Consider the following 14600-nt stretch of genomic DNA (forward strand, 5'->3'; position numbering starts at 1 on the left):
ACTAATAAATTATTGACAGGAATATTAGAGCAGAGTTTAATGATGAAAAATATAAACGGTAAATCATGGGACACTGAGAATGGAAAGAGAAAAAAGGCAGCAAGAATATGGATGTCAAACGGAGGAGAACAGACATTGCAATAGAGCAGAGGTCACGGGTTAGGGGACCATGGTCCGGATCCAGACCCACCTGCTGGCTAATCCGGACCCAACCTGTTTTAAAACATTTATAAATTACTGCATGTTAGCTAACGTCAGTGTCTAATTTCACTTGCGCCGCTTCTCCTGTTAATACGGTAAAGCCCTCCGGTGCGTCCGGCACCAGGCTACACGTGATCCAAATTAGCCAATGAGCTGCTGTCAGTCTGGGTTGCTGCTGCTGCTACTTTTAGACACAGCAGGCAAACCTGTGGCAAGCCGGGCGATGGGAAAGAAGGAGAAGAAGATGAGAAAAAATGAAAGAAAGTGTGGACTGCTGGAAGAACTGTGGTGAACTGGTGAAAGAAAAGCGAAATGGTGCTCAAAGATGACCCTGGACATTTTGAGTTTGTTTGGCTCAACCTGCTGCTGTGAAGCAGGATTCTCCACCATGAACAGAATCTAAAATAAATATGGATCCAGGCTCAAAATGAGCACCTTGATATGTGCTTTAGAATGGCTTTGTCTCCATTTAAACCCAGGTTTAAAGCCTTGCAGGGCAGCCTAAAGCATACTGCTCTCATTAAGCCATAAAAAAGACAGAAAAAAAATAACAAATGGTCCGTTTAGGTGTTTTATAAAATATGTGAATCAGGAAATTGTCTATATACCAAACTGAACGATTGTTGTTCTCTACTTCAAAAAACACTACAATTTAAAATGTAAAAAATTTTCAGTTTTTTAATTTTATTTATTTATTTGAAAAGTCAATGTATAATATGGATGCATAAACATCTCATTTTATTTCAGTGTTAAATTGTTTCTCTGGACCTTTACTGGTTGTTGATTTTCTTTATTTGGACCCCGCTGATTTTTTATTGGTGACCCCTGCAATAGAAGAATAAATGAACAATGACCAGAGGGCTTGTATACATGGGTGGAGAAATGTAAGGCAGAGCATGCCTCAATAAGATGGAGATAAGTGAACGCTGATTGATCTGAGGGAGGCGATAAATTAGTAGGAGCAAACAGAAAGGGACACATGGAATAAGTAAACATGAATCCACGGAAGGAATTAACTAACATAGGTGCAACTAAAGACTGTAAACAACAGAGAGAAATTAGAGCGCTATCAAAAAAACTTAAACAGCTAAAGATCATAATAACACACTGCTGGTACTGAATGAAAAGTTTGCTTCATGTGAATTAGACAGAATAAATGTAAAATTAAAAGATTTATAACTGTCTAATTGTTTTAAATTTTTAGCTGCACTTATGATATCCAAATTAATCTTATGATGTCCAAGCAAATTGTTTGGTTCTTCTTTGCTGAATGTTAATGCACATTTCCTGATGTGAACAATTTTAATGAGATTATAAGAAAATTCCTAGAATGCAAAAAAATTTCTATAGTGTGATGAAACTAAGTATTTGAACAACCTGCTCTTTTACAAGTTCTGCCACTTAGAAATCATGGAGGGGTCTGAAATTGTCATCGTAGGTGCATGTCCACTGTGAGAGACATAATCTAAATAAAATATATGATTTTTTTCAACTATTTATTTGTATGATACAGCTGCAAATAAGTATTTGAACACCCGTCTGTCAGCAAGAATTCTGACCCTCAAATACCTGTTAGTCTGGCTTAAAAATGTCAATTTCCACTCATTTATTATCCTAAATCAGATGCACCTGTTTGAGGTCGTTAGCTGCATAAAGACACGTGGGCTTTATGCAGCAAAGACATTATTCTTCTTCTTCCAAACACGGTTAGTGGAATTATTAATTAAAAAGTTCTATTTTGGTATCTGACAACATGACGTTCTCCCATGAATTCTCTGGATCATCCAAACGGTCATTTGCAAACTTAAGACGGGCCTTGATATGAGCTGTTTTAAGCAGGGGGAATCTTTCGTGCCATAAATGATTTCAAATCATCATCTCTTCATGTATTACCAGCAGTAACCTTGGAAACGGTGGACCCAGCTCTTTTCAGGTCATTGACCAGTTCTTGCCTTTCTTGGGATCATTTAGACCCCAAAAGTTGAGATAATGCATGAAGCCACAGTCTGAAGGGGATTAACAGTCATGTTTAGCTTCTTCCATTTTCTAATGATTGCTCCAACAACGGACCTTTTATCTCCAAGCTGCTTGACAATTTCCCCATAGCCCTTTCCAGCCTTGTGGAAGTATATAATTTAGTCTCTAGTGTCTTTGGACTTAGGTCTTAGGTCTTGGCCTTCTTAGTAGTTGGATTCTAACTGAATGTATGGGGTGGACAGGTGTCTTAATACAGCTAATGACCTCAAACAGGTGCATCTAATTTCTAATAAGTGGAGTGGAGGTGGACATTTTGAAGGCAGAATAACGATGTCTTTAGCTGCGTCTCAATTCGCAGGCTGCGTACTTCCGAGGACGCAGCCTACCTAGCCTCCGGAGGACCCAGACTTGGTAGGCTGCTCCGGAGGATGCTCAGCCGTTGGTAAATGGGACGGTCTAGCCTTTGGAGCACTTCCTGGTTGCGACACGACGTCATCACGTTTACCCCAAACACAGCGCGAAACAAAATCCGACAGCTCGAGAAATACGGAAAGAAACAACAAAAAAATAGATATGGACATTTTTATTTCTTTTATTTACTTGTTATTGGAGGAGGAGAGTCGCTTTGACGGCTTCGGCGGCAGCAAAACCTGCGACGGATTTTTCTCAGGCTGGCAGAGCGCAGTGGAGAGGTAAGATCTACCTGCTATTATTCTAACCCACAGGGGCCTGCTAATGATCAGAATATACCAGTTATTAAATAAACGCTTGTCAGCAGATTGATGAATAGGTTTAAATATCAAGTTTTATATTTATTTGTAAGTTTGTAATTTATTTGTTTATAATAAGTAATAAGTAATTTGAATAGTTAAATGTGTACAAACCCTGTAAATAACTGACTTAAATCACTACTTTCACTATCACTAATGTTGTGTTGAGAAGCCAAACTGTTGAGAAATAAATCCTTTTTTGTCTAAATTGTTATCCCCTTACTGCCTGACTTTATTTGCAATTATATATATATATATATAAAATCAAAATATAAAAACGAAAAAATAAGTTAAATAGTGGATCTAGATGAAGTAAAATTTAATTTCTAATAAATTATGTATTAAAGATAATGAAAAAAAGATAGATGACTGAATAAAAGTAAATATATATATATATTTTTTTCCTACAGGTCATAACGGCATGTGCTGCCTGGGAGCTGGTGACATCACGGCCGCAGAGGATTAGGAGGGGGAGAAGGTGTAGGAGGCAGTGTTGCTCCATGGAGGGACCAGCTGTCTGCCGAGGTGTCTGCTCTGGAGGAGGGTCTACCTGACCACCGTTACATTTAGATGGCAAGTAGAATCACATTTTAGCTGTTCTTATTTAAGGGTTATAAAAAAAGTTTTAGTAAAGTCATTATTTTCTGCGTCTTCTTGAACATTTGTAGTAACATGGCAGCCATCGATTGGGTCAGCAGTGGAGAGAGGCAACCCCCACCCCCCAGATGATGTCCCACTCACAGTCAGAAGACTCCAAGCTCATCTGTGTGGCATCCCATCCAGTCCAGCAGCACCACCAGGGACTCCTGCTCAGTCACAATTGTATATATATGTTCTTTAGTAATATTTACTGTATATCTTCTGTAAATAGTTGTAGTAGTTCATTTTAAAATCTAATGTCAATAGTTAAAAATGTTTAATAGTTTATTGTTAAATACTTGCTTCTCTAAAAATAAACTGATGTCACTGAGAAGTTGTTCTAAGTTTACTTAAATTATAAAGAAGTGATGAAACAGATAATGTAAAAAGGTTAAAAGACTTTAAGAACACACCGACAACAATAACTTTTATAAACAATTTAATAATTTAATTTAATAACAGCAACACAGAACTTCAACTTGTTAAAAAAAAAACACCAAAAAAATAATAATGTCTGTCCACCATCCTCTCCAATAAATGAAATAATCTGTCCATCCTTTCCTGCCTCCCTCTGCCATCTCATCTCCTCCCTGATTAAATCCACCAACTCGTCTCTCCTCATTCTTCTCTTCCTCCTTTCCCTCCTCTCTCCTGGCCTCTCATCCTCATTCTCTTCCTCATCGTCACCCCGATGCTGCCCAGCCTCTGCAGCACCTGGCCCTGCTGTGTCCTCAGGGATGGAGGCAATTAGGACAGGTGGGGCAACAGAGGGCCTCTGTCCTAATACCTCATCCATGAGGACAAACCAGGGCCAGGTGGCAGCAGTAGGATTCCCACTGACCCCCTGCCCTGTCCAAGGATCTTTGCATTCCTAAAGTAGAGGAAAACTATTTGTATCAACAGATGCTAGAAAAAAGGAATGTTTCATGATTTGGATGGATTAATGAAATTCTACAGAAAAAGACTTTGGAATGGTAACCTGGAGATAACTCAAAGGGGAAATTAACATGAATATAATAAATGTAAGATGTAATTTCCCTACACACACACATATATATATTTATACACACACACACACACATATATAGGTGTTTGTGTGTTTCATTACATTATCCAAACCTGAACATACTTTGTATTTTTTTTTAAGTTGTCTCACACAAGGATCACTTCTATCACAAATATGAGATTTACAAAAAGTGTCATCTGAGCATCATTTGTTGTGATCAAAAGATTATATTTGTATGTTGGTGTTTGAACAGGACTTCTTTTAACTTGTGTGACTTTTACATAGAAATGCAACTTGTAGATGGAATTCTGCCTCAACTCTTCCCTCCATCCGCCTGCAGCAGTATCTTTGGCCCCGATGATAAGGTGGTCATTTTATCCACTCCTCTGTCTGCTCCCTGGAACAAAATGACATGTAAAGCATATTTCTGTTATGTCAACAGGCAAAATGACTGTTCTGTATAATTACGCCGGTATTGTTCTTCAAGCGAATTATACTTTAAACCTTATTATACTGTACTGTAAATAAACTATACATTATTGAGTATTAAAACAAAACGTTTGCAGTATTAACAGCCCAGTACAGCTGGACTAATGTTATTTCTTCAGCTGCATTAAGCTTTAACAGCTCTAATCCTTTGTAATAAACTGTTTGAGAATAAAATGATCTGATTAGTGAGGGATACGGCTATCAGTACAGTAAGATGTAGGTTAAAATAAAAAATAGTGACATTTGTATGAAGGCTTTTAATTGTTGATGAGCATCACGTATCAACAGGTTAGCTGTTAGCTTTAGCTTTAGCTGCTCCTACACATTCCGGTGGCTCCGGTACCGTCATGTATTTTAATAGATGTTCATTAAAAAAAAAAAAAAAAAAAAAAACTACTTACATTTAAAGGTGTTCTCCGCACTACTGTCGGCGCTGCTGCTGCTGCTTTCGGTTGTCCGTAATTTGAAGAAAATCCGACTTTCTTCTTCTTCTTTTTCTTCAACTAAAAAAAAAAAAAAAAAAGCGCGCAAAGCACCTCGGGAAATCTAGTGGGAGGCGAGGCCACTAAGGACGGTAGCGATGCATCCTCAGAATTCGGGGAAAAGGAGGACGCATTTTAAGGCTGCATTTTAAGCGTCCTCAGAATTTTTGCCAAATGGGACGGCCTCCGCGCAGCGTTGTGACGTCACCGGCCTCAAAATGCGTACTACCAAGTACGCAGCCTGCGAATTGAGACGCACCCAATGTGGGTCAGAATTCTAGCTGAAAGACCAATTCTTATTTGCAGTTGTATCATGCAAATAAATGATAATAAATGCATAACATTTTTCTTTAGATTATGTCTCTCACAGAGGACATCCACCTACGATGACAATTTCAGACCCCTCAAATACTTATTTTTGAACACTTTTTGAAAATATTACTCAAGCTAGCCTCTCTTGAGTAATATTTTCAAAGATCATAGAGATTTGAGTTGGAATTATACTCCCAGAAAATTCAGCATCAGTAATGAGAAGGAAGAATCCACACATAATTCCATTAAAGGCCAGTACACACTGCCAAGAACAAGCACTGTGTGATTACACTATGCCAGAAATTGTAAAGCTAACCACTACGAGTATGTGCTGGAGTGCTTTACTCCAAGAATCCCTCTCTGCCGGAGGAAAATAAGAGCCTGAGGGATAAATAAAACATAAATCCAGGTTCTATCAGAACGTCACAATGTGCCAAATAGAACAGCTTTGATGGTTATCTGATTGAAGTCATGTCCCTGCACATGCACAGCCGTGGATGCGATACTTGTCCCCTTCCAAAGAAAGAGAAAAGAATTCAGTAGCTGTCACTGTTAGCAGGCAGAAACAACAGGTGAGGAAAACCAAGAGAGACAGTAGAGGAGATAGTGAAACAGAGGAGAAAATGGCTGCTGTCTCCTCGCCTCAAGATAACAATTGAGATGTTGCTTTTCGTTTCATTGGCTCGCTGTGAGGCAGGATGGAGGAACTCTCCCACACTTCGGCCCATCAGAGAGCCTGTGTTGTCAGGTTTCCCAAAGGTCTAATTATTTTTTGAAGGAAAGGCTCGAGTGGCCTAAGATGAAACAGATAAGAGTCTGGTGATTAATACCTGCTAAGCAGAACGTTAAGCCTTAGATTATTTCTCCAAAAAGGTGGGATTATCAAAGTTTAAGTAATACTCCTCTGAGATATATGCAGGCTGCTGATCTGACTTGGTTAGTATGAGTGAGGTATCCTCAGCTGCACTCTCTGATGCCTGATTCTGCAAGGATGCAGCATAATTACTACGGAAAAATCTACCCACTGTTTTAAATGCACAGCATGGTAAATTACTAGAAGCTGACACAGATACTCAATCCTCATGTTGCATCCTACCAACATTATTTTAAGAGTTAGCTTGAGAGATTATGATTCATGTCAAGGGTCACTAACTGCTTCAAATGAAGGAGTTCAACTCTGTTGGCCTCTTTTTCACAGATCATGGTAGGATGGAAAATCCTTCCATAAAGACACCTTGCATAAGGAAGGCAAGGTTATTACTAAACACGATGGCTGTTCACAGCGCTCTGTGTCCAAGCTTATGTGGGGCCATAAACCATGATATTAATTTTGGATGTTGAGGATCAATGTTTGGTCAGACATGACCATTGGTTTGGGAAGGTGCAGTTTGCTTAAACAGATCTATCTGCTGCAGAGTCCCTTCCTGCAAAACAGTTTCACTAGACACTCCCACAGGCATGCAGTTCTCCCCCTTAAGAACAGTGAAACCCTTCCCCTGATATGTGGCACATGGAACAAAAGAACTCCTGACATGTGTGCCCTGCTGCTATGCTGCTAAATGCTGGAGAGAACTCAAGCCTTCCACAAGAAAACCAGCAGAGGTTTGCAGGTCTGGCAAAGTTGGGGAAAGATTCTCCTCTTTTTGATGATTTTTGATCATTTCATGTGTTTCATGTGCTGATCTGTAACTCTCTGCTCTCTCCCTGCTTTGCAGTCTCTTGTCTTTTCTGAGCGCCCTCTTCATATCACCCAAGTTCAAACAACGAATCTGGTCAGCTAGTCTCTGAATACAATTGATAAATTTTTCTCAACTGGCAGACAGGGAAAGGGAGACCCTACCTGTCCTACCGGGACATACTTCCATGGACTCATGGAAGGCTTGTAGGATGCCGTGTTTTACAATGTTGTCAGTCGAGGATGTGGAAGATGCATGGATTTTCAGATTTATGATACTCGCATTTCTGAGTATCATATATGCTTTTTTTCCCTCTCCCTCCCCAGTGTGGCTCCTGTCTTTCCACAGAGATAAAGGCAGCACTATAAGGGAACTGCCTCATGGTGGGGCCCTTGGTAGCCTTAAGAATGTGCCAAAGGCAGCGTTCTATGGCACGCATGGCCTTAGTAAATCTAACCTGGCGCCAACCCCCACCCCGATGTATGTGAATCTCGATTACAATGCCAATTGTAGTTCACAATAAAGAAATTGACTGGTTTGATTGACTGATCACTTTTGAGTAATGACAAAGCTAATAAAATGTACCACATGGTACATTATGCTAACATGTCTGAGCTGTTGTTTATCAGACTAGAACAAGCTTTAGCTTTCCCTAATGGTTTAACCACTGATATAACATTCATGTGTTAACTCATGTGCCTATTGCATTTTGATTACCAAATTATGAACAAAGGTTATTTTATGAGAATCCTTAGAAGAGAAGCCTAAAGAAAGCTAAGAAACAATTAACTACAGGTTACTGATTTCTGATTAATCAAATCATTTAATAAAACATCCTTTGCAAAATAATGATTTATTTTCCTCTTAGATTTGCATTGTGAATAGATTGGAAATTCCAATTGCTTTAAATGACTTAAATTCCCATATATATCTTTGACAGCTGCAATCTCTTATTCTGTGGCGTAGTCTGACTAAAGTTGACCTGGGATCTATCTCAGTCGGATCTACGCAAGCCCTGTTGCAATAAGTTGTGTCGGGTATGATCATTCCCATTAACTTTCAATGGGCGCTTAAGACCAAGACCTTATCCGACATGATTTTCTGTCGGATCGGACGCAAAATCGGATTCGGTGTGTTCTGGCCTTAAGGTAAAAAAGTCCAGGAAGAGTTGGACGGATCTTGGCTTTTTTAATAGCTAATTTAAAATGACTTGCTCTGGAATTAAAGGCTGTAGAACTTCAATATCAAGCTAAAGTCGACAGCTATATATGAGGAACCATAACAAGGGCCTTAATTTAACTCTAAAGCCAGAAGGAGGATCTGTTAATAGCAATAAAGCCTATTTAATCATGCTCACTGAGAATTCCAGAGGTCGTGTTTCTTGCAATTTCTGGTTCCTGGTCCAAAAACACATTGACTTTGGCAAAACTGACTGTATACTGAGGTACTTTATCCATTCGATTCAGGTGTGTTGGACCTACAACATATATAGAGTTTGCAGCTCTCAGGAACTAGAATTGCCCATTCCTGCTTTAGTCATAAGTTTAAAAACTACTGGGATCTGAAATTTCTTCTGCTCAATTAACAGCTTAATAGCCATCTGTGAAAACAATGATTAACATTGCATGTGTACCATCATGGAAACTTTTTGACATTCCAATTGAATTCTGTTTTGTGGAGTACTCCGATTTTCTAATGTAGTCGTTGAACTAAAGTTTAATCAGGTCTCAGTAATCTGATATACAAAGCAATCAAACCAAATTACTTAGAAATTAAAAATTTGGATGCAAACGCTGAATTCTAGTATATGGGAATTAAGTATTGAACACGCTTAGAAAGATTTGTGAATTGCTTTGAAGAAAAAACATTCTAGGTATTAACCCCACGATATCTCCTGAAGAAAGTAGTACTATGGATTGCGGAGGTGGGATATTTATCCATTCTGCCACGCAAATAGTTTTGAACTCTTCTGGGCTCCTTAATATGCTTTCTGAACTTTTTCTTTTTCATTAATTTGCAACACAATAAAAATCCTCACTGTCAGGATAACGGGGTTGCTTCTTACTAGTCGTAAACATTATTTTGCATTGGGAAAAGTCTTTTTTTTAAAGGGCTTTAATTAATATACACACATTTAATACCAAAAAATAGTAGGACCGTTTTCTACACTAGGAGCTAAAAGAGTTTCTGCTTCTCAGCTTACGGCCTCTAACTTCTCATGTTCTAATTCCATATACATTTCAATTATTTTTACCTCATTTGTTCATATATCTTTCTATATATGTATTACCGTAGTTTGGGTTGTTGCTGTCCTGTGTTGGGATTTTTAGGTCAATACCTCACTTACAAATATCATGACTGAGAAAAACACTTAGCTTCAGTACTGGTTTAAAAGCTGTATCTGTTTATTAAGCTCTATAAATAATAAAATTAAAAAGATTAGCTATCCCTTTTATTGTAACTGTTTAAGTCACACTGGGTACATCCTAAAAAACTGCGAACAGAACGGAGTGATTGGTCTGGGATCGTGTGAATGACTTTGTGACGCTATGAAAATGTCCATCTGGTTTATATTTGATTAGCAGAGATCCCGTGAAAATGAACGTATTCTGACAATCCATCCATCACTAAGAGAAAATCAAGTTCAGCTGTCAGAGGAGACAGAGATTAAATGGACTCTGACTAAAGACTCTCCGCAAACCACACTATCACATTAGAAGCATGAAAGAGCTGAAACTGAAATCGTTGTGGTGAGAAGAGAAAGGAGCAACAGAGGGGGGAAGCTGGCTATCACATGAACACACACACAAATCCAAACATCAGGGTTAGCAGGACATTTGAATGCCCTGCTGCTCCCAGGATTCCGGTCAAAGGGTAGAGACCTGGGCAGCCATCTGTCCTCTCCTCTGCCACTATGCTGCAGGACATGCAAAACACAGAGCTGTGCATGTATGCAGGGAGAAAAAAAACAACAAAGCATACACTCTGACTAACTGTCTGGGTCGGGCTCAGTTTTGCCCTTGCAGAGAAATCCCCTTGCATGTCTTTTGCCCTTTTACCGTTTAAATGTGCATCTGCACTGCAATGGCATTTAAAAAGATGAAAGCTTTTGAAGTTTAAAGTGTTATTCAGTTATTCTATACGTGTCTGCTGGTTGCGTATCAGTAAAGTATTACCTATTTTTTTTGTTTTAACCATTTAATCTAAATCTTACGTAGCATCCAAGCCAATCTCAAGCTTTTAAATGCTGTTCAACAGAGGCTTTTAATATCTGTTTTTGAATTTCTTACACTGCAGTTATTTTTACAGTGCAACAGTATTTGACTATGTAAAAGCCTGGAAAACCTCCTCTTTCTACCACTGAAAATAACCTTATTCTCAGCAAAAAAAAAAAAAAAAAAAAAGTAGGAGGCTCTTATCAATGACAATATTACCGTATATAATAATAGCAAATGTATTCTTAACTTAGCATACAGTTAAGTACAGTACAGTCCTGTACTTTCAGCAAAGACTGCAAGATTACAAACAACACAAGATGAAGAAATCATGGCTGTTAGCCCCATTTTTGGAGCTTCTTTGTGTCATTCAAGAATGATGGTACTTTCTTTCCAAAATGCCTGCAAAAAAATACTCAGTCATCAGGTTCATTGCAACCAAGACAGGGTTAAATATGAGGCAACTCGACCTTTACTGAGCTTTGCTGGACATTTCAACAACTCCCCAAGAGTCTATGTCAAATCTATCGGCTGGCGCTAGATGTTTTTGAGGAACATGGAGAATCATCCTCCCAAGTATTTGTCAGAAGTGGTCCTCTGCAGCTCTGACTCCTATACTGAAGAAACCAAAAGAAAACTACCCAAATGCATGGTGCAGCACAGGAGAGCTGGCAGCTCTGGGCAAGATTCAGCTGTACACTTGCACCTACTCTAAAGAGCAACAGACACAGAAATAAGTTACACAAGCCCACTCATCATGAATCAAATGCCCAAACACAAAATAATAAAATGTTCTTGCTTTTCGAATACATTTCACTCAATCCTGTGAACTAGTATGAATTATTTAGATATTAATTAAGCAGAACTTTAATAACTCAGATAGAATTTACTTTCATAAGGAAGGACTGGCTGATTAGTTGACAGTGGGTGTGGGTGTGGCTTGTGTGAGTGAGGCGGCTGTTATGTTAAATGTTGGCTGGGTTGCTCAATGTCAAAACTCAACTGATATAGAATTGGTGAATTAAATTATTTCTATAATAATGCTTGATTTTTAATATATTATGAAAGACAATAACATTTTTACATATATCAAAGATAATCAGTACTACTACTGACATGTAGAGTTGCTTTTTTTTATTGCTGCTTCCTTCTCTATGTCTACATCTGTCTCCTTGAACCCCAGTCAGCCTCGGCAGATGGCCGCTCACACTGAGCCTGATTTCGCTGGAGGTTTCTTGCTGTTAAAAGGGAGTTTTTCCTCTCCACTGTCGCTACAAGCATGCTTGCTGTGAAAGGTTGCTTTAGAGTCAATGAGTTGATGCAATCAACTGGTTTGTTGAATTGTAGAATGCTTTGAGATGAGATGTTTTGTGAGTTGGCACTATATAAATAAACTGAATTGAAAGTAGGTAAAAAATACATACAAATTCAGGATACTTACTGCTCTGAAGTTCAGTTTACAGACTAAAACAGTACATTAAAAAGCTGATACCAATGTTATCTAAAAAAATAAAATAAAATGTTTTTTCAGCTCAACTTAATAGTTCAACTTAAACCATTAAAGTTTATTAACTCTATCAGTTTGTTCAAATCATTTGAGTTAAACTTCATTATAAAATTTTACAGTGTAATGCAAGCCAGCATAACTAACAAACTCTTCTAGATGGGCCTCGAAACGTATTCAGAAAAATGGAGTGAAAGCCTGCAATTTTTACATTACTGTATAAAAACTCAAACTCAACGTTATTCCTGACATTTTGAATTGATCAAACCTTTCTGGATGGGAAGCGAAACATCTTCAAACTTGGAAAGGAAGTCCAGTGGATTGCTTTTAATTTTCTTTTTTTTGAATGACTATGACCTGGATGACTGAGAACTTTCAGCAGCAGCTGTAACTTATATGATCTTCCAAGCTGAGATGTCCTTGTAGTTAAAAAAAAATTCTATCTGCGTGGTGTGGAAACTCAGGCTGTGCAGAGGTGCAATGGTGCTAAAATTAAGTAATTTTTCCAGACGGGCAACCCTTAACCTGGCTTAAGTTAGCGTGATGTGCAGCATTAGTTGCAAGCTGACCTCCTCTGACCACATACCCCATCCCTAAAACATGGTGCTAGAAAAAAGCACTGCTAATAATCCTGCATGATCATTTGAAAGTATGCCAAAAGTGTTAGTTTGGTCTTATCTGACAGATTCAAAAGATTTGCTGTGTCTCCTGAATGACTCCAAAGAGGACTACATATGATTCTCTCAGTTCCCTTATTATTTATTAGTTATTGCAGGTATACTCTTTTCGTTGGTGTCTCCATTGGTTTGATCATACCATTGTCCAGAAGTGACAGTTAAAACATGTCCAACAATCCTATCCTGATTGTGGAAGTTGAGTCACAAAAAAACAGCACAAACACAGCACTCCTCTGGCAATGTTATCAAAAGCTCTCCCTATGAAAATAACAGAGCAGGGATTATAAACGACTGTATAATAGGATTAATCCAAAATTGCATGATTGGGGTTTCTGCTGGGGGAATACCACAGAATACCCTGTGGAGGCAACCTAAAGACACACAAGGAGGTACACTTGTGGAGATTTGACTAAATCCAAGTACTATTTTTTTTGTTGGAGTGTGGTAACATTTCTATGATGGGGAGAAAAGAAAAAAAAAATAGTCACTGTATTTCAAAGCACCTTAAACTGGCTGGCTCCTTAACTCATCACAGCAATGGTAAAAGGAGAGGAAACCCTGCCATGTCTGCGTTCTTACCTTGGATACTTTGCAGCCAAGCTGACGTTTGCTGTGAATTCCTACGTCCGGGCCATGACAGAACAAATGATACTTAAGTGGCGTAAAATTGTCTACCCTGTGGTCTGTACCTCGTTGCTTCCTTCTCGTCTTCTTTCAAGCCTCCCACCACCCTGCAACCCTCTTCTCCATGCAGCCTGCTGATCCACGGTAAAGCGTGAGGGAGCAGCTAGAGACAGCAGCATCAGCAGCAGAGTCGTTTCTGTCTTAGGATTGTCCACACGCGTGCACACACTGAGAGCCTTCCTAATTGGCTTGTTCCAACAACCAGGAATGACTAATAAATCAAGGGACTGGAATCACCTCCTGTGCTCCATTGATCCAGTAAGAGGACAGCAAGCAGAGGCAGAGAGTGCAAGAACGTGTGAGAGAGGGAAGAAATAGTGTGTGAGGGAGACAGTGATCGAGAGCAGAAAGAGAGAGAGAGGGAAACGGAGGGAGGGAAGGGGAGCATTCTGTGTGTCAGCTCATTTGTATTCAATGCTTGTTTTGCCTCTTCATCCCTGCTTTTCTCCATCCCTCTATCTATCTTCTCCCTTTATCTACAGTTCATCTCTCCATCCGTTTCCATTCCTCAGCTCTTCTTGGCTGTGAACCTGACCCAGACAGGGGAGAAAAGAGTGATGAAAGACTTCTGCAGAAGTGGCAAGAGAAAAGGAAGAGAGTTAATGACACATGGCTACTGATACAGCAATGCAGGAGCAGATGCTACACCACAGAGCAGACAAAGACAAAGGTTGGCAACTGAACATAGGACATACAAATCTTTCGATATAGAGTGTCAATAAAGCTATAGCTCTTCACAAGCTGTTATGATATAAAATCAAATTAATATACATTCTCTTGCTGCATGTTTCATGTTTTTCTGCAGAAGTCATTGTGAATAAATCATCGTTGCAAGATCAGTGTTTTCTGCATCAGTAACCCAAACAGACAACTTGAACTGCAATAATTGTTTGCAAATACGTCTGAGCACTACATGAGAGTTGCAGTGTTGCCAATGTTTCTTTCTGTTTCGCTCACACAGGATTCGA

General features: G+C 39.0%; 1 protein-coding gene across 4 annotated transcripts in view; it reads right to left on the bottom strand.

The window, feature by feature from the left end:
• The window catches only part of plppr2a (phospholipid phosphatase related 2a), a 112032-nt gene extending 98071 nt beyond the window's left edge, over positions 1-13961 (bottom strand). For 2 of the 4 annotated variants that reach the window (XM_038296731.1, XM_038296729.1), the window contains exon 1: positions 13528-13960. The gene's annotated coding sequence lies outside the window, so the exon portion shown is untranslated. Of the gene's footprint in view, positions 1-13527 lie in introns of all 4 variants that reach the window. The other 2 variants (XM_038296730.1, XM_038296732.1) reach the window with 2 other exon arrangements.
• Between the last annotated feature and the right edge of the window lie 639 nt (positions 13962-14600).

Source organism: Cyprinodon tularosa, unplaced genomic scaffold (genome assembly GCF_016077235.1).
Source record: "Cyprinodon tularosa strain WSP-4 unplaced genomic scaffold, ASM1607723v1 ctg376, whole genome shotgun sequence".
Taxonomy (NCBI): Eukaryota; Metazoa; Chordata; class Actinopteri; order Cyprinodontiformes; family Cyprinodontidae; genus Cyprinodon; species Cyprinodon tularosa.